This window comes from Silene latifolia, chromosome 1 (genome assembly GCF_048544455.1).
Source record: "Silene latifolia isolate original U9 population chromosome 1, ASM4854445v1, whole genome shotgun sequence".
NCBI lineage: Eukaryota > Viridiplantae > Streptophyta > Magnoliopsida > Caryophyllales > Caryophyllaceae > Silene > Silene latifolia.
The window spans coordinates 189115168-189129657 of NC_133526.1; the positions used below are offsets into that span (position 1 = coordinate 189115168).

Here is a 14490-nt window from a genome sequence, read left to right on the forward strand (position 1 = left end):
CTTAATCTCTAGATCGAATTCTTGAAGGAGTAGTACCCATCTCAAAAGTCGGGGTTTAGCATCCTTCTTCACCATCAATTGTCTCAAGGCGGTGTGGTCAGAATAAACCACCACCTTAGACCCAACAAGGTATTGTCGAAACTTTTCCACGGCATGAACAATTGCTAACATTTCCTTCTCGGTTGTAGAATACCCGCATTGTGTTTGGTTAAGGGTCTTACTTGTATAATATATCACATGATGCTTCCTATCCACCATTTGCCCAAGTACCGCACCAACCGCGAAGTCCGAAGCATCGCACATTATCTCAAAGGGAAGGCTCCAATCCGGAGCCCGGATTATTGGGACCGTGACCAATGCAATCTTCAACCTATGAAAAGCCTCAAGACAAGATTCATCAAACACAAAGGGGGCATGTTTGAGGAGTAATGAGGTCAATGGTTTTGCTATCTTTGAAAAATCTTTAATGAAACGCCTATAGACTCCGGCATGGCCTAGAAAACTTCTCACTCCCTTTACATTGGAAGGAGGTGACAAGTTCTCTATAACGGCAACCTTAGCACCATCAACCTCAATACCCCTACTAGAGACAACGTGACCGAGTACAACCCCTTCCTCTACCATAAAATGGCATTTTTCCCAATTAAGGACGAGGTTGTGCTCCTCACAGCTCTTCAACCTATTAGTCAAATTTTCAAGACCATGATAAAACGAGTCCCCATGGGCACTAAAGTCGTCCATGAAAACTTCCATGCTTTTCTCTAGAAAGTCCGAAAAGATTGCCATCATGCACCTTTGAAAGGTGTCGGGCGCATTGCAAAGCCCGAATGGCATCCTACGATAAGCATAGACTCCTATTGGACAAGTGAAAGTTGTCTTTTCTTGGTCATCCGGGTGGATGGGAATTTGGAAGAACCCGGAGTAACCATCTAGAAAGCAATAATAAGCATGGCCCGCGAGCCTCTCAAGCATTTGGTCTATAAAGGGAATCGGGAAATGGTCTTTAAGGGTGGCGGCATTAAGTTTCCTATAGTCAATACACATGCGCCATCCGGTCACCGGTCTAGTAGGTAGGGTGGTCCCATTCTCTTGTTCAACCATTTGTACCCCCCCATTATTTGGTACCACGTGAACCGGACTAACCCACTTGCTATCGGTTATTTGATAGATAATCCCGGCCTCAAGTAATTTCAACACTTTATTTTTAACTACCTCGGCCATTTTAGGGTTTATCCTCCTAATACCATCTACTTTGGGTTGACTCCCCTCTTCCAAAACAATTATATGCATGCACAAACTCGGGCTTAAGCCCTTGATGTCATCAATGCTATACCCAAGTGCCCCTCTATGAGTTTTCAAGGTTTGCAAAAGCTTATTTTCTTGGGACTCACTTAGGTTAGCATTGATGATCACCGGGTAAGCCTCCCCCTCATCAAGGAAAGCATACTTGAGTGAGGGGGATAGGGGTTTGAGTTGTACCTTTAGAGGGAGAAAACCCTCCACTTTCTTCAATAGCTCCTCATCAACTTCATGATCTTCCTTCATAGCCTCATCATGCAAGGAGATTTGAAAAACCTCTTCCATTTCCACTTCTTCTCGAGCTACTTCATGTACTACCTCATTAATCAACTCAATAGTGCTTAACCTTTCCATCTTTGGTCCTTTCATCAAATTCGGGAGGTTAAATTCAACATTGTTGCCCTCGATTTGGAAGGTTAGCCGCCCATTCTTAACATCAATAAGCACACCTCCGGTAGCCAAGAATGGCCAACCTAGGATGATGGGGGTATGGCTATCCTCCGGAATATCGAGGACAACAAAGTCGGTGGGGATTAAAAGCTTTCCAACCTTGACGGGAATGTCTTCAAGCACCCCCATAGGGCGCTTGACGGACCTATCCGCCAATTGGAGAGTCATGGTAGTGGAGGCAAGGTTTTGAATGTCAATCCTCTTTGCAAATTTCAAAGGAATAACACTCACACTTGCTCCCAAGTCACAAAGAGCTCTTGATATAGGAACACCACCAACTATACATGGGATTGAAAAGCTTCCCGGGTCACCAAGTTTAGTAGGCATTTTGTTAAGGATATGAGCACTACATGCCTCTTCCATAGCCACTATCTCTTGGTCACCCAAGACTCTTTTCTTGGTCAAAATATCTTTTAAAAACTTTGAGTAAGTTGGCATGTTCATAATCACTTCCGTAAAGGGTAGGGTAACCTCAAGTTTCTAAAGCATATCACAAAACTTGGCATACTTAAGGTTTTCCCTACTCTTAATGGCTCTTGAAGGGTAAGGAATTTTAGGAACAAGTTGAGAATTGGAAGATACCTTTGGAGGAGCCGAATTCTTTGTTACCTTCTTAGAGTGTTGCAAAGGTACTTCTTCAATAGCTTCTTCCTCATAAGGGAGGTTTTCCACATATCCATCAACATCCTTATCCACTTGAATTCCAATACTTGACGAATCTTCACAAGCTTTGTTCCCCTTCTTATCTTCACTAACTTTAGTCGACGATACCATGGGTGAGCTTCCCTCTTCACCATTCATTCCCAACCCATTCCCCTTGGGCTCTTCATCAACTTCCAACTCGAGGTCTTTGTAGGGGTCCTCAAGCTCTACACCGCTCCTTAACACTACCGCATGAGCATGGTGGCTATTTGAGGCGTCCTTGGAACTTTATCGTTGGGCCAATAGACTACCGGGTGGCCTTTGAGGGTTAGCCATAGCGTAAGAGGCCATCCTTGATTCCATGTCTCTCATGTCTTTAAGGAAGGTAGCCCTCAAGTTTGCTTGTTCTTGTTGGGTTGCCTTGGCAAAATTAGCCATCTCTTGACTATGTTGAAGTTGCATGTTCTTTATCATCTTCAAAAGCTCAACTTGGGAGAGCTCCCCTTGGGGTTCTTGATAAGGTTGGTTGGATATGGGTAGAGGAAACCCATAGTCATACCGAGTGTTGGAACCTTGGTTGTTGTTTTGTCCCCCTTGGAAGTTAGCTCTAGGACCATTGTTGTTGAGATTTGATCCTTGTCCTTGTTCTTGAAACCCTTGAACATACCCTTGCCCAAATCCTTGATTTGCTTGGTTCACTTGATTCCCCTTGTTAAACCCTTGGTTGCTTTGATTTCCACCAAAATCTTGGTACCCTTTTGGTTGGTTACCATAGTTTTGGTTTTGATTGTTGTTTGGCCATTGGTTTTGATTTCCGGGGTTAGTCCTTTGGTTGGGGAATGTTCCCCTTGGTTGAGAAAAATCGGGTGGATTATTTGGGGCTTGTGGTTGAAGGTGTTGTGGGTTTTGAACATTGGCACTTTTGTAGCTAAAATTGGGGTGGTTCCTTAAACCGGGATGGTAGAAGTTAGTGTTGGGATTGTAGACATTGGGATTGTTGTAGGTTGGTCTTGGTGGTCTTGTATTGTTGTTATAGCTTTGGAAAGCATTAACATCTTGAACATTCTCTTCATATCCACCATTATAGTTGTTGGCACACAAATCAAAGGTATGACCGCTCCCTCCACAAAGCTCACAACTTGAAGCTTGTACCACTTCCTCCATGGGTGGCCCATGTGAGGTCGTGGCTTGGTGCACTTGATTTCTTTGAAGCTTTTCAAGTTGTTTTGTGAGTAAGTCGAGCTTGGCATTTGTCTCGGAGTTGGAGGGGTTTTCCTTAGGGAACTTCCCATTCCTTCTTAGCATGTTTCCTCTAGAACCATAGTTTGCTTCCGAATCTACCATTTTCTTGATCAATGTCGTGCCCTCTTCATCATTCAAGTGATCAAATCCTCCCCCCGCGGAGGCATTTACCATCTCCTTAGTCCTCGTTAGCAAAGTTTGAAAGAATGTTTGAGTGATGTACCATTCCGGGATTCCATGATGGGGACAACTTGCTATTAAGTCTTGATATCGGTCCCAAGCTTCACCTAAAGACTCCCCGTCTTCTTGTTGAAATGTATGAATCTCATTACGGAGCATTGCCGTCTTTGATGAAGGGTAATATTTGGCCATGAATGCTTTAGCTAAGGCATCCCATGTCGTGAAGGTATCCGGGGGATGAATGTTCAACCACCGATCCGCCTTGCCCGTCAATGAAAACGGAAACAACATCATTCTCAAGGTGTCCTCGGACACCCTATTCTTTTTCATCATTGAAACCTTCCTCTTAAACTTCCGGAGGTGAGCATGGGCATCCTCTTCAATATGCCCCCCGAACAAATCCTTCTCAATCAACCCGACTTGGGCGGGATGCATTTCAAAGTTGTTTGGGGCCAATGTGCCAAAATTAATAGGGTTACATGAATCATTATGGTTAGGCCGATTGTGATCTCGTAGAGCCATTTGTGGTGGAGGATTTGGTATATGAGGGGGCGGTGATTGAGGTTGGTTATTTGGAATAGGGAAGTTGTGAAAAGCGTTTTCTATTAGAGTCTCAATTGTGATGTTTGGTTGAAGTGTGGATGTGGTATCAATATTTTGTGGGGTGTGTGAATTTGGTTGATAAATGTTTGCCCGTGGAGGGTTCCGAACTCTATCAAGGGTCCTTGTCCTCAAGGTCCTAAAAAGCCTCTCGGGGTCGGAATTGAAGAGTAGAGCTTGGTGGTTCCTTCTAGGCATGCACTCAATAAACCGTTAGTCTCCTAGTGTCTTTACACACTAGGGGAAGGCAAGAAATCACACACTCTACAATGAAACACACAACTACTAAAACAAACTAACAAGCGAGATAAGACTAAAGCTAAGACTCTTGTAAAACTAAATATAACCTAACGCCATCCCCGACAACGTCGCCATTTGATGAGTAAGATTTATCGGTAGGGTCAAGTCTCTTACCACCAACAAAATATAACCCAATTTAATGCGTAAATCGGGGTCGAACCACAAGGATGGAGGGGGTTTCTACTTAGTCTAAATATGAGTCTAGTCTAGTCAAAACTGAAGGAAAAGGGTTTTGGTTTAAACTTCTTGATGCAACTAAACAAACTATTGAGGAAATATGTATTCAATAGATTAAAGGCTAGGGTTTTCGGGGTTATCTAAATGATTTATGGGCAAACAAGTTGATTCAAGGAGTCTATGATGAAGGTTTGTCCTAGGATGGAAATCAATCTCTTGATTATCCTAAAGGTGATTACCAACTCTCATTAAGCAACGACCTATTCTAAAGCATGCAACAAGACCACCACAAACTCTCATTTAATGGAGGAATTAAGTAACTAATACAAAAAGCACAAGTTCTCACTCACACAATTCATCAAACACCTTGTGTGCAATACTAAGAAAGACAAATTCTTCACCAAAGACTCAAAATAATCAAACTATCATGCCCAATAATCCAATTTAGACTCCCCCTAAACCCTAGAAGGGTAACTACTCACTCATGTTTAAATTGTTCAAGCAAATAAATGGAAAAGAACAAATAACAAAAAGATATGACATGGTAAAGGTTTCAACAATTATAAGAGACAAGGTAAAATGTAAACAATTGATTAACAAAGTAAATAAGAGAAGAGATGTACCAACAAAAGTAAAGATGATTGCTTTGATTGAATAAATGAAGGAAATCCTTCAAAATCTCCCAATACAATCCTCAAAGACCAAGTGTAAACAATTGACAATTACTAATACTAACTAATTTTTACTAAGTAATTAATAATAATTATGGAAAGATTAAAACTTGATTATGGAAAGATTACAATAATTTGGGAAAGTTTTCAGATCTAGGGTTATGTTCTACAATTGATTAGGGGAGGGGTATATATAGTGTTTCATTGGATTAAGGGAGGAAATGAGAAAAAGCCCATTTGCGTTCTGCGTAACCCTGTGCCGGCGGGCCGGCTTCCTGCTACACCAACCGGCAGCGCCATCTTGAATTTTCATAGTGAATTAGACCTGTTGATATTCTCTGCCGGTAAGCCGGCTGTCGGCCTACCGGCAGAGGATACCTTTTCTTCAAATTTTCTTCTTCACTTCTACACTCCTGCTGCTCCATGTCGGCTGGCCGACTGCCGGCTACCTATGCCGCCAGCGAGTCTCTCAAATTTTGGCTCAAAAACTTTTCTTCAAAAATTCTAAGTATAGGCTTGTGTTCCCTGCCGGTGGGCCGGCTGCCGGCCTGCCGGCAGAGAACACATGTTGGCTTGTTTTCTTCCCTTTCTCCTCACAGCAGTATCCCCTAACGATGGGCTGGTTGCCGGCCTGCCGGCTGAGGATCACACCTAGCCCCTTATCTCCCTTTTCTTCATGTAAAGGCATTAAGATGCCTTCCTTGCCCCCAATTCCTCTATACTCGACTCGATTCCTGCAAGAGGATACACGAAATCACAGGTACGGGGGTTGGGCACAAAATACAAGGAAAGGCATATGAAACCGACTCGATATGAGTCGGAATGCGTAAAAGAAAAAGGGAAATTCGGTGCAAATAAATCATATATCACACAGCGGCCAAAATCCCCTATGAGCCCACTAATCTTTTTCAGACAATCAATCCCCCAGAATTTTAGATCTAACCCAGACAACTTAAGCCAAATAGGAACAGTTTGAACATTACTTTTAACCAAACCAACATCAGGTGTCCACTCATTAATGATGACTGGTTTGTTATCAAACATAAAGTGTCCTGAGTTCACCACCTCTTTCATCTTCTCCACAGTTTTAAATCTAACAATGAAAATTTCATTTGGCATAAAAGAGATCTTATCAACATCATAGTTCTTCCATATACGTTTAAGGTACCCAGAGACCACATTCCAAGGTGGATTAGTCCCCATAATGTACCCATATAAGGAAGATGCCCAATAGTCGATCTCAGGTAAAACATCAGCTTCAGATAATTGTAGGGTAACCTTACCACAGTCAACCGGCGTGTGTTGGGAAGCCGGAGAAGGCGTTTTCTTCCTCCGTATTACTTCCGTCCAAGCCCCAGCATGTTCTCCAATAAAATCCCCCTCTTCCGGAATAGGGACCATCGTCTGAGTAAGATCCAAAGGTATAATCACCTGTTCCTCCTCCTCCTCAGAGACATCTTCCACCATCGGTTCCTCATCCAGAGATTCCAAAACTTCATACCTAATCTTCGACGCAGAGCCTGTTGATCGGTTATTAGAATTCGTATTTTTTGGATTTTTGGAATTTTTCCTTGTTTTAGCCATCGTTTGCGTGAAATTAGGGTTTATTAGATTGAGATGCGACGATTTTTTTGGGTTTTTCTCTCTCATCCTGCGTAACAACCTAATCTGAAAATATTACCCTTGCATATTACGCATAACCTTTTTTTTAATAATATTTGTTTATGTAACAATTATATTAGCTAGATACTCTAAGGTAACAATTGAAAATAATGGCTACATTTTTTTGTATAGCAAAAACATTACTATTAGATAATTACTATAGATGTTTGTTCGTTTAGTAATTATCTTTAGTTTAGGAGTACATCTTATATATAGCACTCAAGTTAGAAATCATTGTTAGCCTGATGTTTGTTCGTAAACATCAGTAATTAGCTTTAGTTTATGGTTCGCAAAAATTCAGAATGAAAAGCAATACCATAAATTACCAAACTCGAGTAAGAAATTCATTGTAGTCCTTATTTATTGAAAGGGAAGACATATACCGCAATAAAGCTAATAACTTCCATGTTTTTTTTAGAAGGGCGAGACATCCATTAATCAACCATGATGAACCCTCGGGTTTGTTATATTCATTACGAAAAGGAAATAAAACAGCATGATATATGATTTTAGAATTAAGAAGATAGTAAATTGAAAAAGGGACATTACCAGAATAATGTGAACCATCTGGCTGTTCCATCTCCCTCTTCCAACGATTAGCATAAACCTAACAAAGACCACTAAGACTCGATAAATTGAACAACAAATATTGTAAAACAATGAACTAAGTCAAGCAAAACAACGAACTATATACTTAAATTCCAACATGGGTACATATCTGGGAAGGAAAATGGTTGTAGTGAGTGTTGTACCCTAGGTGTAAAGAACACGTACGACAACAGCTGGTATGCAGCACCAGTCCTGCGAGTAAATGCAATTGCAGTAACAGTTCCAGTATGCCTCTGTAATTTTGATATTAGATACCCATTTGGCCAGCGCCACTGAACAACAAATAAAAATAAAAATCAATAACAGGCAACAATTAGGCACAATAAGAAAGTTGTATAAAACATATGCCACCAGAGCATTGGTCAAACTTACAGCCAAGTCAGTAATGCCTCCCTTGCGAAAGGATTCAAATCCATCACAATTAGATCAATACTATTAATACAGTATTTTCCAAACCTCGGAATTGTAAAGCATATAATTTCACAGGCAATTTTTTAAAGGTTCTATTAATGAGTGGAAGGAAGATAATTATTAGCTTACGAGACGGTGTGTGGGTATATGCTTGCTCTTAAAAGAGTAGTTTGGTAATCAAATTTCTGGGTTCAGTGTCAAATTTTGGGTCCATGAACAATCATGTTAAAGGGTTTAGGGCGGATTAGTGAACAAAAAATTTCGTAAATCTATGAAAATGTAATGTCCGGACTCGCTCCTCTTGCAAGCGAGGTCTAATTGGATGAGACATGTCCTTAAACGGCCCTTCATGCAATGACGGGAATAAAGGTTGCAGAGTGAGGAGGAAATATTATTGGGTAAAGAAGGAAATAAAAACACAACAAATTAGTAATCTAAAAAGTGGAAATCGGCAAATGAAATCAATACACAACAAATTAGTAAACTAAAAAGAGGAAATCAGCAAATGAAATCAATACCTGGGCTTGAGCGAGTTATAACCACATGCATTAAAAAAATCCAGATCCACAGTCTCTTTGAAGCTACTGCCCAAATCGAATTATTAATTACAGAAGAGGTTATCGAGAAACACCAATAGTTGTAGCCCTACATATGGCCATCTTCATCATCTTCATCTCCCAACAATGAACCATCTCCCCGATTTCGCCGTCTCAAGGATATGGTTATTCGGGTTGGCAAATTGGGTTTTGTTGTTTGATGAGGGAAAAGGGTTACAATAATTGATGATTGAGATTGAATAACTAATCAATACCAAGTAATTTAGAGAATCGATATCAAGTAATTCAATGAGGATGAGATATGATATAAGGATTAGAATAAGAATCAAGATGAAATAAATATAAGAGAAGCAATTTAGAGAATAAAGATGAGATAAGGATTAGAAAGGAGCGATGAAGAAACGAAGAAAGACAGAGCAGATCGATGAAGAAAGAATTAGCCGCAGTTGTAGAAGAGGGAGAAGACCGCAATTGCAGCAGTTGTAGAAGAGTGAGAAGGGCGCAAGTGGACAAGATCACTGTGTATCACACGCTGAGCAAGGGAGTTGCTGCTCTACTGTTCCTCATAGAGATAATTTCCAAAGTTTGGACATTTAGAAGTAAGTTGAATGTTGATGTTGGATGAAACTATATACATTAAGCAAACGAAGGATTAATTAAGTAATATATCTCATTGTTTGAGTTCTTGAGTACAACAGTTGTTCAGACTGTTACTTAGTTCGTCTTAGTTGATGAAGTAAAGCTACTGTACAAAAGTAACAGTATTCAGTACTGTTGTAAGAAAGCGTGAGGAACACAAGTAAATAAGAGTTGCAGCGGAAATAAAATAGCGAGAGATCAACAAGGCAATTTTGAATTGGTTCGGCCAACACTCTAAAGGCCTACGTCCAATCTTCTTTTTATTGCTTTAATTAAGTGATCTACTCCGAGTACTTAAAACCCTTCAAATAAAAAGGACCAACAACCTACTTCGGTTGCGACAAGAGTTCAAGGACTACTTCGTCTAAGAATTCGACTCTCTAACTTAGAATGTTTACAAGATCAAGTTTCCTCTATCTTATTCTAAGAAGAGTTGAGGAGGACAACTTATAAGATCAAAAGATTCTAGGTAAGGAAGTACAATACTTAAAGCAACAGTAGAACAGACTGTTGTCACTTGAAGACTTAGAAAGATTTTGCAAACAAATGAAAAACTTAGAACTCTTGAAAATGTTTTTGCAAATTCAAATTAATTTCTCAGAAAAAGTCTTGAGAAATAATGAGGAAGAGTGCTCCCTTTATAGAGGGGAAGAACTAAGGTTGGAAGTCAAAACTTTTGATACAAGACAAATGGTTTTGACCTTTCTAAGTTATTCACTCAAAAGGTCACCTTTCCAAAAGGTAAAAGAAGAAAAGAAAATTTGTAATCATCTAAAATGGTTTTTGAAATTAAGCCACAAGGTAAATTAGACAATCAAAAGAAGACACTTTGAAAGATCAATTTTGGAAAGAAACAAGTTTTTCTTTCCAAAAGTTATGATAAAATGTTTTGCCATTTTGAGAAATACCTTTTAAAAGATGTATTTGGTATATTCTTTTCTTCATAAAAAAATCTTTCATTATTTTTCAGAATATTTAGAAATGTAAACTTCTCAATAGAAGTCAATATTTAAAAGCACAAGTATTTTGAAAGATCGACTTTTATTTCTTCAAGTGATTCAGACCTGAGCAACAGTCTTGCTTACTGTTGCACAGACAAACATACCGTTACTTAGTACCATACTCCCTTACCCTTACATTAGTGACACAATTACAACACAAGTTTTGAGCATTATTCTATCAACCTTCCTTGACTTGCACATTGATTAATTCTTTCTTGAGGAGGTGGTGTTGATCCTGAAATGACACACTTAGAAGCACAATTAAATTGAGCATGTCATCATCAACAAATATGTCTTAACAGTGGTGAATCAGAAGAATAACATATGAACGACAAACGTGATGGATCAATGGAGGAGGATCAGACTGAAGGTAGTGACTAGTGAAGGATCCGGAGATGAACAAAGCACAGACGGAGAAGACACTGACGAATACCAAGAAGAGCAAAGGACGGAGGGGGGGGGGGGTGAAGAACTTGAGGAGCAGCTAATGATATGATAAAAGATTAGTTTAGTTCATTACAATCAATCCCCGAGGGTACCTACATAGCGATAATTAGGTTGATTTCGGCCGAGTTATTAAGGTGGTTGGGTTATTGTATACGCACCTAAATTCGATTTGGAAGGAGTCAAATATTAGGGAAATCGACTCATATATTCAAGGACACAACATATAGAATAAATTGGCCCTGTTCCAATATCAATTTTGTCCTGACCAGTAACCACTAGACTAACATTAGTGTCTCCGTTTGTCATAAATGATCAAATGACATCGACTATAACGAACATTTTCTTTGTAAAGGTATGCGAAATACAAACTAGTTTTTTTGCCTGTGAAATTCACGGGACGTTTATGTTTGGCATAATGTTTGACGTCGTTGTAGAATTTTAGAAGGTAAAGGTCCTCACGGTGGTACCTCCATTTTTTTTATAAGTAGAGCAATTTGGCTTACTTTTTGCTTAAACACGCAAAATGACTTTAATACCACCAGTAATCAATGATTGTTGAAAAAAAAAAGTCGAGAAAACAAATTAAACTACTTAAAATTTTCAACCCCGCATAATTCAATTATGGTTTGTAGGAGGAGGAGGAGGAACTGGAAGAGCTACGGGAGTGATGGATACCAAGACGAATCAAACAGTGATGGAGATTAAAGCTGAAGGAGCTACGCACTGAAAAGCAAGGCAATGACAAATCCCAACAAGAACAAAGCACGGTAGGAGATGAAGAACTGGAGGAGCTACGCACTGAAGTTAATGACAAAGCCCAAAAAAACAAAACACAGAATAATGACTGAAGGAGATTCATCGTCGAGGGGGTAAAGAAAGCCAAGGAAAATAAGAAGATTGTGACGACAATGAATAAAATCAGGAATGGGCTCGTAATATTCAAGGAATAATATAACTCCGTACCTTTTAATAAGTATGGTATTCTCTTTTCTGTTCAATTAAATTTACAAAATCAAGACAATATATATTGCTTTCAAAATTTTGCTTTTTATCAATAACATAGGGCAAAAATACGATGTTTACGATTCCAATGGGTAATACTGGTCAGTTTCAACGGGTGGTAGTGGTCAACAATGCTTCAGCTATATCAAACATTTTTTCATACTAGTTGGTTACACCGCGCGCTTCGCGCACGGTCTCCCAAGATATTTTAATCGTTAACGTTTCATGTGCATGTTAGCGTATCTTTATTTGGTTCCGATGTCTCTACATGTTGCGTGTAGATCACAATGAAACTCTTGTTGTCATATTGTTTTGATGGTTGAATCAATTGCAAACTAAACTACAACCATTTGTAAATAATTCGTATTTAACTTTGCTGAGAGCATGAATATCCGAATATAACTAAACATTTTGCTTAGATGGTTGATGCGTGCCAATTTCGTACCATTTTCCTCTTTATTTCCTTGCTTTTTGGCTCATTTAGCGGCGCTTCATGAGCCTCATCTCGCTATTGTGTTCCCTTGATCCCGTGCTTTCACTATTTTACTCATTTGTGTAGGAATGAGCCGGAATTGGATGAAGGAAGCGAGAAAGAAAGAGATTCGTGGCAAAGTAAGGAGGAAAAGAGGAGGAGTATGCTGAGAAATAGCTCTCTACCGGTAGGTCGGCAACCGGCTAGCCGGCAGAGATCTCCCCCTATGCCTTAGTAAAAACTGAAGACGGAATTGGTGCCAAAGTGACAGATATCTCGCTACTGGCAGAGGCACCGGTAACCGGCCTCCCGGTAGAGAGATCCTGAAGAAGCTGAAAAGTGAAGAAGAGAAGTGAAAGGAGAGTTCCCTACTGGTAGGCCGGCAACCGGCAGGGACATTCCCCAATCTTTGAAAATGAAGTAAAGGAGTGAAAGAGGACTTCCTTACCGGTAGACCGGCAACCGTTCAACTGACAGCGACACCCCCAACTATTGAAGACTCAAGAATTGATTCAAATGAACAACATCTCGCTGCCGGTATGGGCACCGGCAGCCGGTTAGCCGGTAGAGGGCTCCTCTACACGCAACACACCCACCAACCTCAATTGTAACCTAATTTTTGGAGATCATATAAATACCCCTCTTCTCTTAGTCATTAAAGACACTACCTTAGCTATTTTGAAGCACTTAATTTTTATTCAAACTTTGTTAATCAAGCATTAATCTTTCCCTAATTAAATCTTAATCCTTTAGTAAATTAGTATTATTTTAGAGTTATTCAATAGTTTACATTTGGGTATTGAATTGTAATTGAAAATTTTGAAGAATCTCTTCTCTTATTTAATCCAAGACTCAATCTTTCATTGTGGTGGTACAATTTCTCATCTTTTATTGTCTTCAATTCAATTGTTTACATTTCTATTTCTCTCTTTGTTATTATTATAATTTATACCATGTTTCTACCATGCTTATTTGTGTTTCACCAATTGTTTACATTTGCTTGAATATGATGTGTGAGTAGTGACCCCCTAGGGTTTAGGGGGATCCTAAGTGGAAATTAATGGTAAAACTTGGGTAATTAATAATTGGGTTTTGGGTAGAATTGTTAGCTTACTTATTCATGCACACAAGGTGTTTGTGAAATTGTGTGAGTGAAAGCTCTCACCTTTCTTCATTGTTTGCTTAAATGCTCTGTAAATGAAAGTTGTAGGGTGTTTTGATAGCTTGATTAAGTTGAGAATTGATACTTGATGAAATTTATGTGTCTTTCTTTAGGAAGGCCAAGATATTGGACCTCTTACCTAAGTTAACCTTTACCCTTACCCGGTTATTTACCCTTGTTTACCTTTACCCACTTAGGGGAACCCGAATACTCTAGTTTTAATATAAATTGACTACACCTTAGTTTTCTCATTGATTTAGTTGCTTAAATTAGTTATAAAATCCCCTATTATTCGACTAAAATAGACCTTAATCAAATTGAATAGGAACCCCTACCATCCTCGTGTTCGATACCCGATAGATACTACTTTTTTATCGGAGTCTTATAAATTGTTTTGATAGTAGGAAAAACACGACTTGAATTCCCTACTTATCAATGGTTAATTGTTAGAAAATGACTTATTCCTCCTACCCTTCCCCTACACGCCCTCTTCTTTTTCTTACCCTTACTCGTCCCTTATGCCTCCTCTTCATTCCCAATACCCGCCTCTTACGCCTTATTCTTCTCTTCTCCTCTCCACCTTTCCTTCCTTCTTCTTCCCCTTCCCCTTCCCCTTTCGGGCTTACTTCCCCTTACCATACCTTCCTTCTTTGGTTAAAATAAATAAATTGTAATCAACTCTTTTATGTAAAAAAAACATGTAAAAATCGCATGAAAGTTCTAGAAAAATTATGAAATACTTTACTTGAATAATGTAAAAGGTTAATAGATTTTACGTATTAGCATAGACATTAACAATAGCATTTTCTTTCGTTTGCTCATTCTGCTTCCCATTCTCCTTTCCTTTCCCATTTCTTTCCCAGACGCCTCCGTCCTCCTCCTTTCTCTTCCCCTTTCCCTCCCCCCTCGTTTCCCTCTCCTCATTAACATCGGACTATTACTTTTATTCTCGTTCTTTGCGTCTTGC

General features: G+C 39.4%; 1 non-coding gene across 1 annotated transcript; it reads left to right on the top strand.

Moving 5' to 3' along the window:
- Window positions 1–3865: 3865 nt before the first annotated feature.
- Window positions 3866–3972, top strand: LOC141620044 (small nucleolar RNA R71). Its single transcript, XR_012531870.1, has one exon. It is a non-coding gene; the product is annotated as a small nucleolar RNA R71 (small nucleolar RNA).
- The last annotated feature ends 10518 nt before the right edge of the window (window positions 3973–14490 follow it).